Source organism: Leptonychotes weddellii, chromosome 9 (assembly GCF_054177405.1).
Source record: "Leptonychotes weddellii isolate Sample4059 chromosome 9, ASM5417740v2, whole genome shotgun sequence".
Taxonomy (NCBI): Eukaryota; Metazoa; Chordata; class Mammalia; order Carnivora; family Phocidae; genus Leptonychotes; species Leptonychotes weddellii.
In genome coordinates, this window is record NC_138377.1 from 93,631,523 (window position 1) to 93,642,862 (window position 11,340).

Consider the following 11,340-nt stretch of genomic DNA (forward strand, 5'->3'; position numbering starts at 1 on the left):
TAACCAGAATCAAAAAGCACATTAAAGAACAATACATACAGAACAGCACATTTTAAAAGCATACTATAAGGGTGGGGTGCCTGGCGGGTTCAGTCCAAAAGCACCTGACTCTTGATCTTGGGCTCATGAGTTCAAGCCCCACAATGGGTGTAGAGATTACTTTAAAAAATAAATAAATAAACTTAAAAAAAAAAAGTAAAAGCATAGGATAAAGAGACACGGGATCTGAAACTGGAATACAAGATTTCATCTCTCAGAGCAGCAGGTGGGGCAGGAAACCTGAAGCCAAACACGCAGGCTCCAATTTTAAACAGGACCCTGGCAGGAATTTTTCTCAAACGGCAGACAAAAATGCAGAATGGTGAAGAGTGTATAATCTGCAGGTGCACGGTTAAAACAGGACAAACAAAACACCCGTGTGCCTACCACGCAGCTTACGAAAAAATACAACCTGTGTGCTCTTCCCAACCTTACCCCTCCCCACTGAAGGGAGGAACCACTGTCCTGATTTTTATATCAATCACTCATTTGCTAATTTTCTCGTATTCGATTTAATGGCAGTCTTTAATCGACAGAAACCAAACTCAGGTGTACAAATATATAAAACATAAAACCCGAGTCTCTTATCAATAGGGCGTTTAGATCTCAGTCAGCCAATCCTCTGCTTCGCCCCGTGACGGTGACGCCGAGGTACAGCGTGAACACTAACCTATTTTCCCAACTGACAGAGCGGTGACTTGATTATTTGCATACCCACAGTGCACTGCGGTCGGTACAAGTTTAAAACAATAAAACTTAAAAATTCCTCCACTTATACATCTTACAGTTAGGTCTCTACTTAGAAAATAACCTAAAAGTTTTTATTCAGGTACTGAGTCTTGCGGTTAATTAGACACCATCAGTGAACTAGGAGTTTTTTTTCAACCGAGGTATGAGTTACAACCTCAAACGCTACACTCTGGTTTCTCTTCAGATCGCATAAATCTTTCGCCTTTTACTAAAGATTTCCGTGGAGAGAAACAAGTCTGAGTCTTAACCCAATTTTTTGAGGCCTTGTTTCTGCAGGGCTTGTTTGTTCTTTCAAAAAGAGATGAAATGTTTGAAGTAGGTATGTGCGCGCTTTCTATAAGTAGTATAACAACTGTCCGCCGAGTGATTGAGTTGTTTTCGTTGCTGTTATAGGATCTTCTATGTTTAAAATCATGGTTAGTTTTTTTTTTTCGCTTTTCTTTACTTAGAATTGGAGTTCGTGTTTTCCCACCTCGAATGTTTTTAGGGAGATGTGGTGTACATCGCGTTATTTCGTTCTTTCTCGCCTGTTTCTTGTAACATATCGGTGTCTTTTTTCAGTTTTTTGGAACTATTTCTTTACTTGAAACTGAGGAGTTCGATTGTTTGGTTACGTGTGTTTGCCGTTTCTTTCTTATGGTTCACTTGTCAAGCACGTGAAGCTTTCCTCAGTTTTTGTCTTATTTTTCTTTCCTTTCCCCTATGTTCATCTGTGTTGTTTTTTAACTTCCACATACGAGGTAAATCATGTGGTATTTGTCTTTGATTTATTTTGCTTAGCATTAATACTGTTCCATCCACATGTTTGTAAATGGCAAGATTTCTTTCTGGGTTTAAAGTTTTACAAGCCAGTTAAATAAGAAGGAAGGCTCTCTTGCTCTCTAGTCAAGTAGAAGCAGGGGGATTTAAAGTTGTTTTTTGTTTTTTTTTTTAAAGCTGGTTAAATAATTAAGGAAAGCGTATGAGGTTGATTTTATTTAGTCCAAGATTTTGTTTCAACGTGAAACCAATATAGAAGATTAAAAGTGCTTGCATTATCTTTTTTGGTGCTAAATCTTCTAAATCCAGTTTGTATCTTGCACTTGATATATTTCAGGTGGGCCTTGCTGCTCTTCAGGCACTCAATCAGCACGTGAAACTAATGACAGATTCGGGCAGCACGGGTCTTGTATTAATTACATTGCCCGAACAGACCAGTTTATAGATCCTTCTCTCTTCATGGAGGTTTGGTTTCTTTCCCTATATTTTGGTTGTTAGAATGATGTTACTCACAATGTGTGTGCAAGACTTTCTTTTCCTAAAGTGTGGAATGGAACCACTGGGTCAGGGCAGGTAAATGTAATAATTTGTCCCAGGAGTGAGTGTACCCATTTCCATTTCCATCAATGGCATTTGTGTATTCCCATAGCTTCTCGTCCTTACTGGCTGTTGGTTCACTGACTTTAATTTTTGCCCATCTGGTAGTCATGAAATGATATCTGACAGTAGTTTTAATGTATTTTAATTCTCTAATTACTTCTGAGGTTGAATATCTTTTTAAAGATTTTTTTTGGCCATCATGGTTTACCTTCATTGAAATGCCTGTACGTGTCTTTTGCCCATTTTTTTTTTCTTATATTGTGAATCTTTGTCTTAGTTATTTGGGGAGGTTTTTTTAACACAACCTCTAGACTCTAGAGACTTTTATTTTTTTAAGATTTATTTATCTATTTTAGAGAGGGAGCACGCGCATGAGCGTGAGAAGCAGAATCCTCAAGCTGACTGATTTCACGCTGAGTGCAGAGCCTGACGCAGGGCTTGGTCCCACAACCCCGAGATCACAACCGAGCCGAAACCAAGAGTCTGACACTTCACCGACTGAACCACCCAGGCGCCCCTATAGAGATTTTAAATAGTAACTCTTTGTTGGTTATATGATGCAGGTAACTTCTTTCTGTTTATAGCTTCCCTTTCCATTCTTCTTACAGTGTGTCTTGGTGAAGTGGTCTTAATTTTAATGTCAGATCGATTTTTTTCTTCATTCTGATTTGTGCTTTTGTGTGTGTTTTGTTTATTAAATCACTACCTCAGGTTATTAAGGAAATTCTTTTAAAGTTATGTCTTTTGTATTTAAGTTCTTGATTCTTCTGGAACTGAATTTTTGTGCATAGTGTGAAGTGTGGATCAATTTTTATCCACCACTCCCCGCCCCCCACTGACAGTTGTCCCTCACTATTTTTTTTTTTAAGATTTTATTTCTTTATTTGGCAGAGAGAGACAGCGAGAAAGGGAACGCAAGTAGGGGGAGTGGGAGAAGGAGAAGCGGGCTTCCGGCGGAGCAGGGAGCCTGATGTGGGGCTGGATCCCAGGACACTGGGATCATGACCTGAGCTGAAGGCAGATGCTTAACGACTGAGCCACCCAGGCGCCGCTCTCTATTTTTTTCTTAAACCAGTCTATTGAAGTATGATTGAATACGAAAAGCTGTACTATATAATGTATACAACTTGATGAGTTTGGAGCTAAGTATACACATCCATGAAACCATCACCACAGTCAATGCCATAAATATTGTGGGTGCTCTATTCTGTTCCTTGCAATACCTAATACATCCTAATTGCTGTGGGTTTATAATAAGATAAAACTTGAAATCATATAGGCTTAGTTCTTCTAGTTGGTTTTCTTTTCATGGGTAATTTGGCTATTCTTTGGTCTTTAAAAATGCTTAAAATTGCCTTGTCAATTTCCCTTAAAATCCCTTTTGGATCTGTATTAAACCTGTAAATTAATTACGGAGAATTGAATCTTCAACTTGTTAATGGACAGGATTTGTCTCTCCACGTTTTAAGTCTTTATTATTTTTCAGTAAAATGTTAAAAATGTCTACTAAAGAGGGGCGCCTGGGTGCCTCAGTCGGTTGAGCGTCTGCCTTTGGCTCAGGTCATGATCTCGGGGTCCTGGGATCGAGCCCCAGGTTGGGCTCCCTGCTCCATGCCCAGATATGGGGCATCTGCTTCTCCCTCTCCCTCTGCCTGCCTCTCACCCTGCTTGTGCTCGCTCTCTCTTTCTGTCAAATAAATAAAATCTTTAAAAAAAGATGTCTACTAAAGATCTTACACCCTTTGTTAATTTTTAAAGTTACATTTCCTAGCTGTACATTGATTGCTCTTGTAGATAAATGTAGTTGACTCTTGGGGTGCCTGGCTGGCTCAGTCGGTAGAGCATGTGATCTCAGGGTCCTGAATTGAAGCCTCACATTGAGGGTAGAGACTACTTAAAAAAAAAAATGTAGTTGACTCTTGTATAGGATCTTCTATCTGGCAATCTTACTTGACTCTTTCATTAACTCGAATAAGTTGTGTGTAGATTATTTTGAATTTTCTATTTACAAAATCATTATCTGGGATCTTTTCTTTCTACTATTTAGATTTATTTTTTTCTTACTGAGCAGTCAGCATATACAATGTTTATTATATAATAAGTAGAAATGAGTTAAGTGGACCATTTTTTCGGATGCCTGATTTTAAAAGAATGCTTTCAAATGCTTCTCCACTGAGTTTGATGTGTCTTGTAGGTATTATATACCTTTTATGGGGTAAAGGATGTTTACTTATATTTTCAGTTGACTAAGAACTTTTACTGAATCTATTAAGATATGATCATATGATTTTTCTTTTTTATTTATTTGAGAGCAAGTGAGCACGAGCAGGGGGAGGAGCAGTGGGAGAAGCAGACTCCCCGCTGAGCAGGGAGCCCGACTTAGGGCTTGATCTGGGACTCTGGGATCTGACCAGAGTCTAAGGCAGATGCTTAACTGCAGGGCCCACTTTTTTTTTTTTTAATTTATTGATTTTTCTTTTAGATTGTTTATGTGGTGGATGGTATTGAGAGATTTCCAAATGTTGAGCCAGTCTCGCATTTCTAGAATAAATCTGTTTTAGACAAAATACCATAAACTGGGTGGCTCAAACAACAGAAATTTCTTTCTCACAGTTGTAGAGGCTGAAACTCTGAGATAAGGGTGCCAAATGACCGCTGCTCTCCCTGCCCCTCCCCCAGGTTGCAGACAGCTGGCTTTTTGTATCTTCTTCACATGGTTGGAGAAAGAGCTAGCTAGCTCCCTGGCCTCTTATAAGGCCGTTAATCCCATTTATGAGTGCCCCACCCCCATGACCAAATTACCTCCCAGAAGCCCCACCTCCTTATAGCATCACCCTGGGATTAGGGTTTCAACAAAGGAGTTTTAGGGGGGCACACACTCAAGCCACTGAAAAACCCAACTTGATCACATTGTATTTTTAAACATTCTTGGACTCGGTTTGTTGACATTGTTATTAGACTTTTATATTTAATTTCTCTAGTGGGATTGGCCAGTAAAAATATTACTTTATTATTCTCTCCTGGTCTTGTTTTATTATCTAGGATGTGGAAACTCCTCACATGAGCTGGAAACTATTTTCTCCCCCCGCCCTCTTTTTTTTTTTTTTTTTTTTTAACCTCTGAGAGGTTTTGTATCAGGCTCAAATGATCTAGGTGTTACTTGAATGTTTGCCAGCAAAGCCATCAAGTTCTAATGTTTTGCTAGTGATTCTTTTTGTTATGTGACATTCAGGTTTTTTATTTCTTCATGAGTCAGTTTTAAGTTATGTGTATGTATATATGTGTATATATATACACACATATACAAGTTATATACCTATACCTAAGTTATGTATCTAAGTTTTTTTTTTTTTAAGATTTTATTTATTTATTTGACACAGAGATAGCGAGAGAAGGAACACAAGCATGGGGAGCAGCAGAGGGAGAAGCAGACTAAGTTATATCTAGGTTTTATAGTATAATATGTACATTTTCTGCAGTTTTAAAATTTATTGGCACACAGTTCATATTCTCTATCGTTTGGCTCTGCTCTATTGCAATGTCCTTTTTTTCATTCTCAGTATTATTTATTTATGTCTTCTCTTTTCTTGACCTTATAAATCTTGTCAGAAGTTGTCAATTTTATTAGTTTTTTTCCCAAAGAACCAAAGGTGGAGTTTGATGATCCTCTCTAGTGTGTCTTTTGTCCCCCCACTATTTTCTGGTTATATCTTCAATATACTCTTCTATACTTTTTTGGTAGTTTTTCTCTTGTCTCAAGAGGAATTCTTTTTTTTTTTTTTTTTTAAGATTTTATTTACTTGACAGAGAGAGACACAGGGAGAGAGGGAACACAAGCAGGGGGAGGGAGCGGGAGAGGGAGAAGCAGGCTTCCCGCTAAGCAGGGAGCCGGACGCTGGATGTGGGGCTCTATCCCAGGACCTCGGGATCATGACCCGAGGCGAAGGCAGCCGCTTGATGACTGAGCCACCCAGGCGCCCCCAAGAGGAATTCTTGTGGCATTCAACAAGGTGACTTAAAAATTCATTTTGGGGGCACCTGGGTGGCTCAGTCGGTTAAGCATCGGACTCTTTTTTTTTTTTTTTAGATTTTATTTATTTATTTGACAGGGAGAGACAAAGCAAGAGAGGGAACACAAGCAGGGGGAGTGGGAGAGGGAGAAGCAGGCTTCCCGCTGAGCAGGGAGCCCGAATTGGGGCTCGATCCCAGGATCCTGGGATCATGACCTGAGCCGAAGGCAGACGCTTAACGACTGAGTCACCCAGGCGCCCCAAGCATCTGACTCTTGATTTTGGCTCGGGTCATGACATGGAACCCGCTATACACATCACCTGCTATACACACACACCCCAGCATCTACTCCATACTGGAGGCCGGAGGCAACACGGAAGAAGTCCCATCGTCCAGCCAGTCCCTGCAGCCAGGATTGTGGATGCTGCTCTGGCTACACCATGTCACTGTGCAAACAGCACCTCAAGGATGCCAAGGACGGGGCCCTCCGGTTAGTGATGACGCCTCACTTTGGGTCTTCAGAGGGTGAAGGGATCCCTCCCTTGTGCTCAGCCTAACACAGAGCTGAGAAAGCCAGCCCAGGCACTCACTTCTGTTTCCTCAGTGTCTGAATCGGCCCCGTTGGGGGGCAAGTCCCCTCACAGCCCAGGACCGCCGGGGATCCCAGGGAGCGCTGGCTGCCTCTTCTTTCCGAGGCCCCCTACAGGATCTCTTTCCCATCCAGCCTTTCTAAGGGCAGCCCCGGAGGGTCTCCAGAACACAAAGGAATTCAAATTACACTCCCCTTTCCAGGACATTGGGATTATTGTCTAGGGGAGCCCCTTCCCTGTCAATAGAGTAGCCTCTTCATTTCCTCAAGGGTATTTTACCTCCTGCAGGGACGCGGGGGACTTTCTGATCCTTTCTCTCTCTCTCTCTCTTTTAATAGATGTATTCAGCCATGTATTAGGAAATATTGATTCGGGGCATTTAAATTCCAGTTAGTTGGGGCACTTGGGTGGCTCAGTTGGTTGAACATCTGACTCTTGGTTTTGGCTCAGGTCATGATCTCAGGGTCCTGGGATCGAGCCCCACGTCATCAGGCTCCAAGCTCAGTGGGGGAGTCTGCCTGAGATTCTCTCCCTCTCCCTTTGCCCCTCCCCCTGCTCATCTACTCCCTCTCTCACTCTAAAATAAATAATCTTTAAAAAAAAAATTCCAGTTAACATACAGTGTAATATTAGTTTCAGCTGTACAAATAGTGATTCAACACTTCCATATATCCCCCGTGCTCATCACAAGTGTACTCCTTAGTCCCCATCACCTACTTAACCCAGCCCCCCACCCGCCCTCACCTCCCCTGGGAACCATCAGTTCTGTATAGTTAAGAGTTTGTTTCTTGGCTTGCCTTTCTCTCACTGTCTTTTCATTTTTCTTTGCTCATTTGTTTCTTAAATTCCACATGAGTGAAATCATATGGTATTTGTCTTTTTCTGACTTATTTCACTTAGCATAATACTCTCTAGCTCCTTCCATGTCATTGCAAATGGCAAGATTTCATTCTTTTTTATGGCTGAGTAATATTTCTGTGTGTGTGTGTGTGTCTACACACCACATCTTCTTTATCCATTCATCAGTCCACGGACACTTGGGCTATTTCCGTAATTTGGCTATTGTAAATAATGCTGCCATAAACATAAGGGTGTGTGTATCCCTTTGAACTAGTATTTTTGTGTTCTTTGGGTAAATACCTAGGGTAATTGGTTCCCCTTTCTCCACATCCTCTCCAGCACCTGTTGTTTTTTATGTTGTTGATTTTAGCCATTCTGACGGGTATGAGGTGATCTTTCATTGTAGTTTTGATTTGCATTTCCCTGATGACGACTGATGTTGAGCATTTTTTCATATGTCTGTTGGCCATCTGGATATCTATGGAGAAGTGTCTGTTCATCTGCCCATTTTTAAATTGGATTATTTGTTTTTTGGGTGTTGAGTTTTTTTTTTAAGATTTTATTTATTTGAGAGAGAGAGTGAGAGCACATTAGCAGGGGGAGGGGCAGAGGGAGAAGCAGACTCACTGCTGAGCAGGAAGCCCCACGCGGGGCTCCATCCCAAGACCCTGGGATCATGACCTGAGCCGAAGGCAGAAGCTTAACTGACTGAGCCATCCAGGCACCCTGGGTGTTGAGTTTTATAGGTCCTTTATATATTTTGGATACTAACCCTTTATCAGATATGTCATTTGCAAATACCGTCTCCCATTCAGTAGGTTGCCTTTCAGTTTTGTTGAGTGTTTCCTTTGCTGTGCAGAAGCTTTTTATTTTGATGTAGTTCTGATAGATTATTTTTGCTTTTGTTTCCCTCGCCTCAGGAGACATATCTAGAAAAAAGTTGCTGCAGCTGATATCAGAGAAATTACTGCATATGCTTTCTTCAAGAACTTTTATGGTTTCAAGTCTCACATTTAGGTCTTTAATCCATGTTGAATCTATTCTGTGTATGGTGAAAGAGAGTAGTCCAGTTTCATTCTTCTGCATGTGGCTGTCCAGTTTTCCCAGCACCATTTGTTGAAGAGACTGTCTTTTTCCCTTTGGATATTCTTTCCTACTTTGTCTAAGCTTAATTGACCATATAACTGTGGGTTCATTTCTGGGTTCTATTCTGTTCTATAGATCTTTCTATTTTTGTGCTAGTACCATACTGTTTTGATCACTGCAGCTTTGTAATATAACTTGAAGTCTGGAATTGTGATGCCGCTAGCTTTGCTTTTTTTTTTTTTCAAGGTGGCTTTGGCTATTGAGGGTCTTTTGTGGTTCCAAACAAATTTAGGTTTGTTTGTTCTAGTTTTGTGAAAAATGCTGTTGGTATTTTGAAAGGGATTGCATTAAATGTACAGATTGCTTTGGGTAGTGTGGACATTTTAATATTTCTTCTTCCAATCCATAAGCATGGAATGTCTTTCCATTTTTTTGGGTCGTCTTCAATGTCTTTCATCAGTGTTTTCCAGTTTTCAGAGTACAGGTCTTTCACCTCTTTGGTTAGGTTTATTCCTAGGGTTTTTAAATTTTTTTAAAGATTTATTTATTTATTAGAGAGAGAGAACAAGCTCTCAGGCCTTGGCAGTAGGATGACTAATTATTTCCCCTTGTTCTTCAGCACATTCAGACGGTCTCTGGCTTCCACATACTTGGTCTGTACCCCTTGACCTGGGCAGTGGACATGAACAAGAACTCCACTTCCTGGTTCAGCTCGTTCTTGAGCATCTCTAGCTGTGGTAAGTTCAGTCAGTGATGTTAACTGACTGCTCCATGTTGGGGGAAGGAGGACTAACTATCTTATTATTTTTGGTGCAATTGTAAATGGGATTGATTCCTTAATTTCTCTTTCTGCTGCTTTGTTATTAGTGTATAGAAATGCAAGAGAGGGGTTCCCGGGTGGTGCAGTCGGTTGGGCATTAGTTTCAACTCAGGTCTGATCTCAGGGTCATGAGATCGAGCCCAAAGTTGGGTTCTGCATTCAGCGTGGAGTCTGCTTGAGTTTCTCTCTCACTCTTCCTTTCCCCTTCCCACTGTGCGCTCTGTCTCTCTCTGAAATAAATAAGTAAATCTTTAAAAAAGAGAGGAATGCAGCAGATTTCTGTACATTGATTTTGTATTCTGCGACTTTACTGAATTTGTTTATCAGTTCTAGCAGTTTTTTCGTGGAGTCCTTTGGGTTTTCTATATAGAGTATCATGTCATCTGCAAATAGTGAAAATTTTACTTCTTCCTCCCGATTTAGATACCTATTATTACTTTTTGTTGTCTGATTGCTGTGGCTAGGATTTCCAGTACTATGTTGAATAAAAGTGGTGAGAGTGGACATCCCTGTCTTGTTCCTGACCATAGAGGAAAAGCTCTGTTTTTCCCCATTTAGAATGATGTTAACTGTGGGTTTTTCATATATAGCCTTTATTATGTTGATGTATGTTCACTCTAAATCTACTTTGTTGAGGGTTTTTACCATGAATGGATGTTGTACTTTGTCAGATATTTTTTCTGCATCTATTGAAATGATCATATAGTTCTTTTTTTTTTTAAAGATATATTTATTTTAGAGAAAGAGAGACCGTGTGTACATGAGTGGGGGGTGGGGCAGAGGGAGAGAAGCAGACGCCTCCCTGAGCACAGAGTCCGATATAGGACTCAGTCTCACAACCCCGAGATCATGACCTAAGCTGAAATCAAGAGTCGGACACTTAACCAACTGAGCCACCCATGTGCCATGAAATGATCATCAGTTTTATCCTTTCTGTTATTGATGTGATGTATTACGTTGATTGATTTGCGAATATTGAACCACCCTTGCAACCCAAGAATAAATTGCGCTTGATCATGGTGAATGATTTTTTAATGTATTGTTGGATTCAGTTTGCTAGTATTTTGTTGAGGATTTTTGCATCTATGTTCATCAGAGATATCTTTATCTGATTTTGGTATCAGGGTCATGCTGGCCTCATAGAATGAATTTGGAAGTTTTCCTTCCTTTTCTATATTTTGGAGTAGTTTGAGAATAGGTATTCTTCTTTATTTTTTAGAAATATTTTATTTATTTATTTGCCAGAGAGAGGGAGAGCACAAGCAGAGAGAGCTGCAGGCAGAGGGAGAAGCAGGCTCCCCACTGGGGAAGGAGCCCGATGAGGGACTCGATCCCAGGACCCTGGGGTCATGACCTGAGCCGAAGGTAGACGCTTAATAACTGAGCCACTCAGGTGTCCCTAATTCTTTAAATGTTTGGTAGAATTTGCTTGTGAAGCCATCTAGTCCTGGACATTTTTTTTTTTAATGTAATCTCTTGACCCCAAGATCAAGAGGCACACTCTTCCAGCTGAGCCAGTTAGATGCCCCAAATTTGTTCTTCCTAATTTTATTTTATTATTTATTTATTAAAGATGTTTATTTTTAAGTAATCTCTACACCCAATGTAGGGCTCAAACTTACAACCCCAAGATCAAGAGCTGCATGCTCGGGTGCCTAGGTGGCTCAGTCGGTTAAGCCTCTGCCTTTGGCTCAGGGCATGATCCCAGGGTTCTGGGATCAAGTCCCACATCGAGCTCCCTGCTCAGCAGGGAATCTGCTCCTCCCCACCCCACCCTTCCCCCTGCTCGTGATTTCTCTTTCTCTCTTTCTCAAATAAATAAAACCTTTAAACAAAAAAAAGGGG

General features: G+C 40.7%; 1 long non-coding RNA gene and 1 other non-coding gene across 4 annotated transcripts in view; both read left to right on the forward strand.

Moving 5' to 3' along the window:
* Window positions 1-953: 953 nt before the first annotated feature.
* LOC115939656 (U5 spliceosomal RNA) lies at window positions 954-1,069 on the forward strand. Its single transcript, XR_004074434.2, has one exon. It is a non-coding gene; the product is annotated as a U5 spliceosomal RNA (small nuclear RNA).
* A 953-nt stretch (window positions 1,070-2,022) lies between these two features.
* LOC145723540 (uncharacterized) overlaps window positions 2,023-11,340 on the forward strand; it is a 29,131-nt gene continuing 19,813 nt past the window's right edge. For all 3 annotated transcript variants that reach the window (XR_014148679.1, XR_014148678.1, XR_014148680.1), the window contains exons 1-2: window positions 2,023-2,711; window positions 9,295-9,412. This is a non-coding gene — a long non-coding RNA (uncharacterized LOC145723540). The remainder of the gene's footprint in view (window positions 2,712-9,294; window positions 9,413-11,340) is intronic.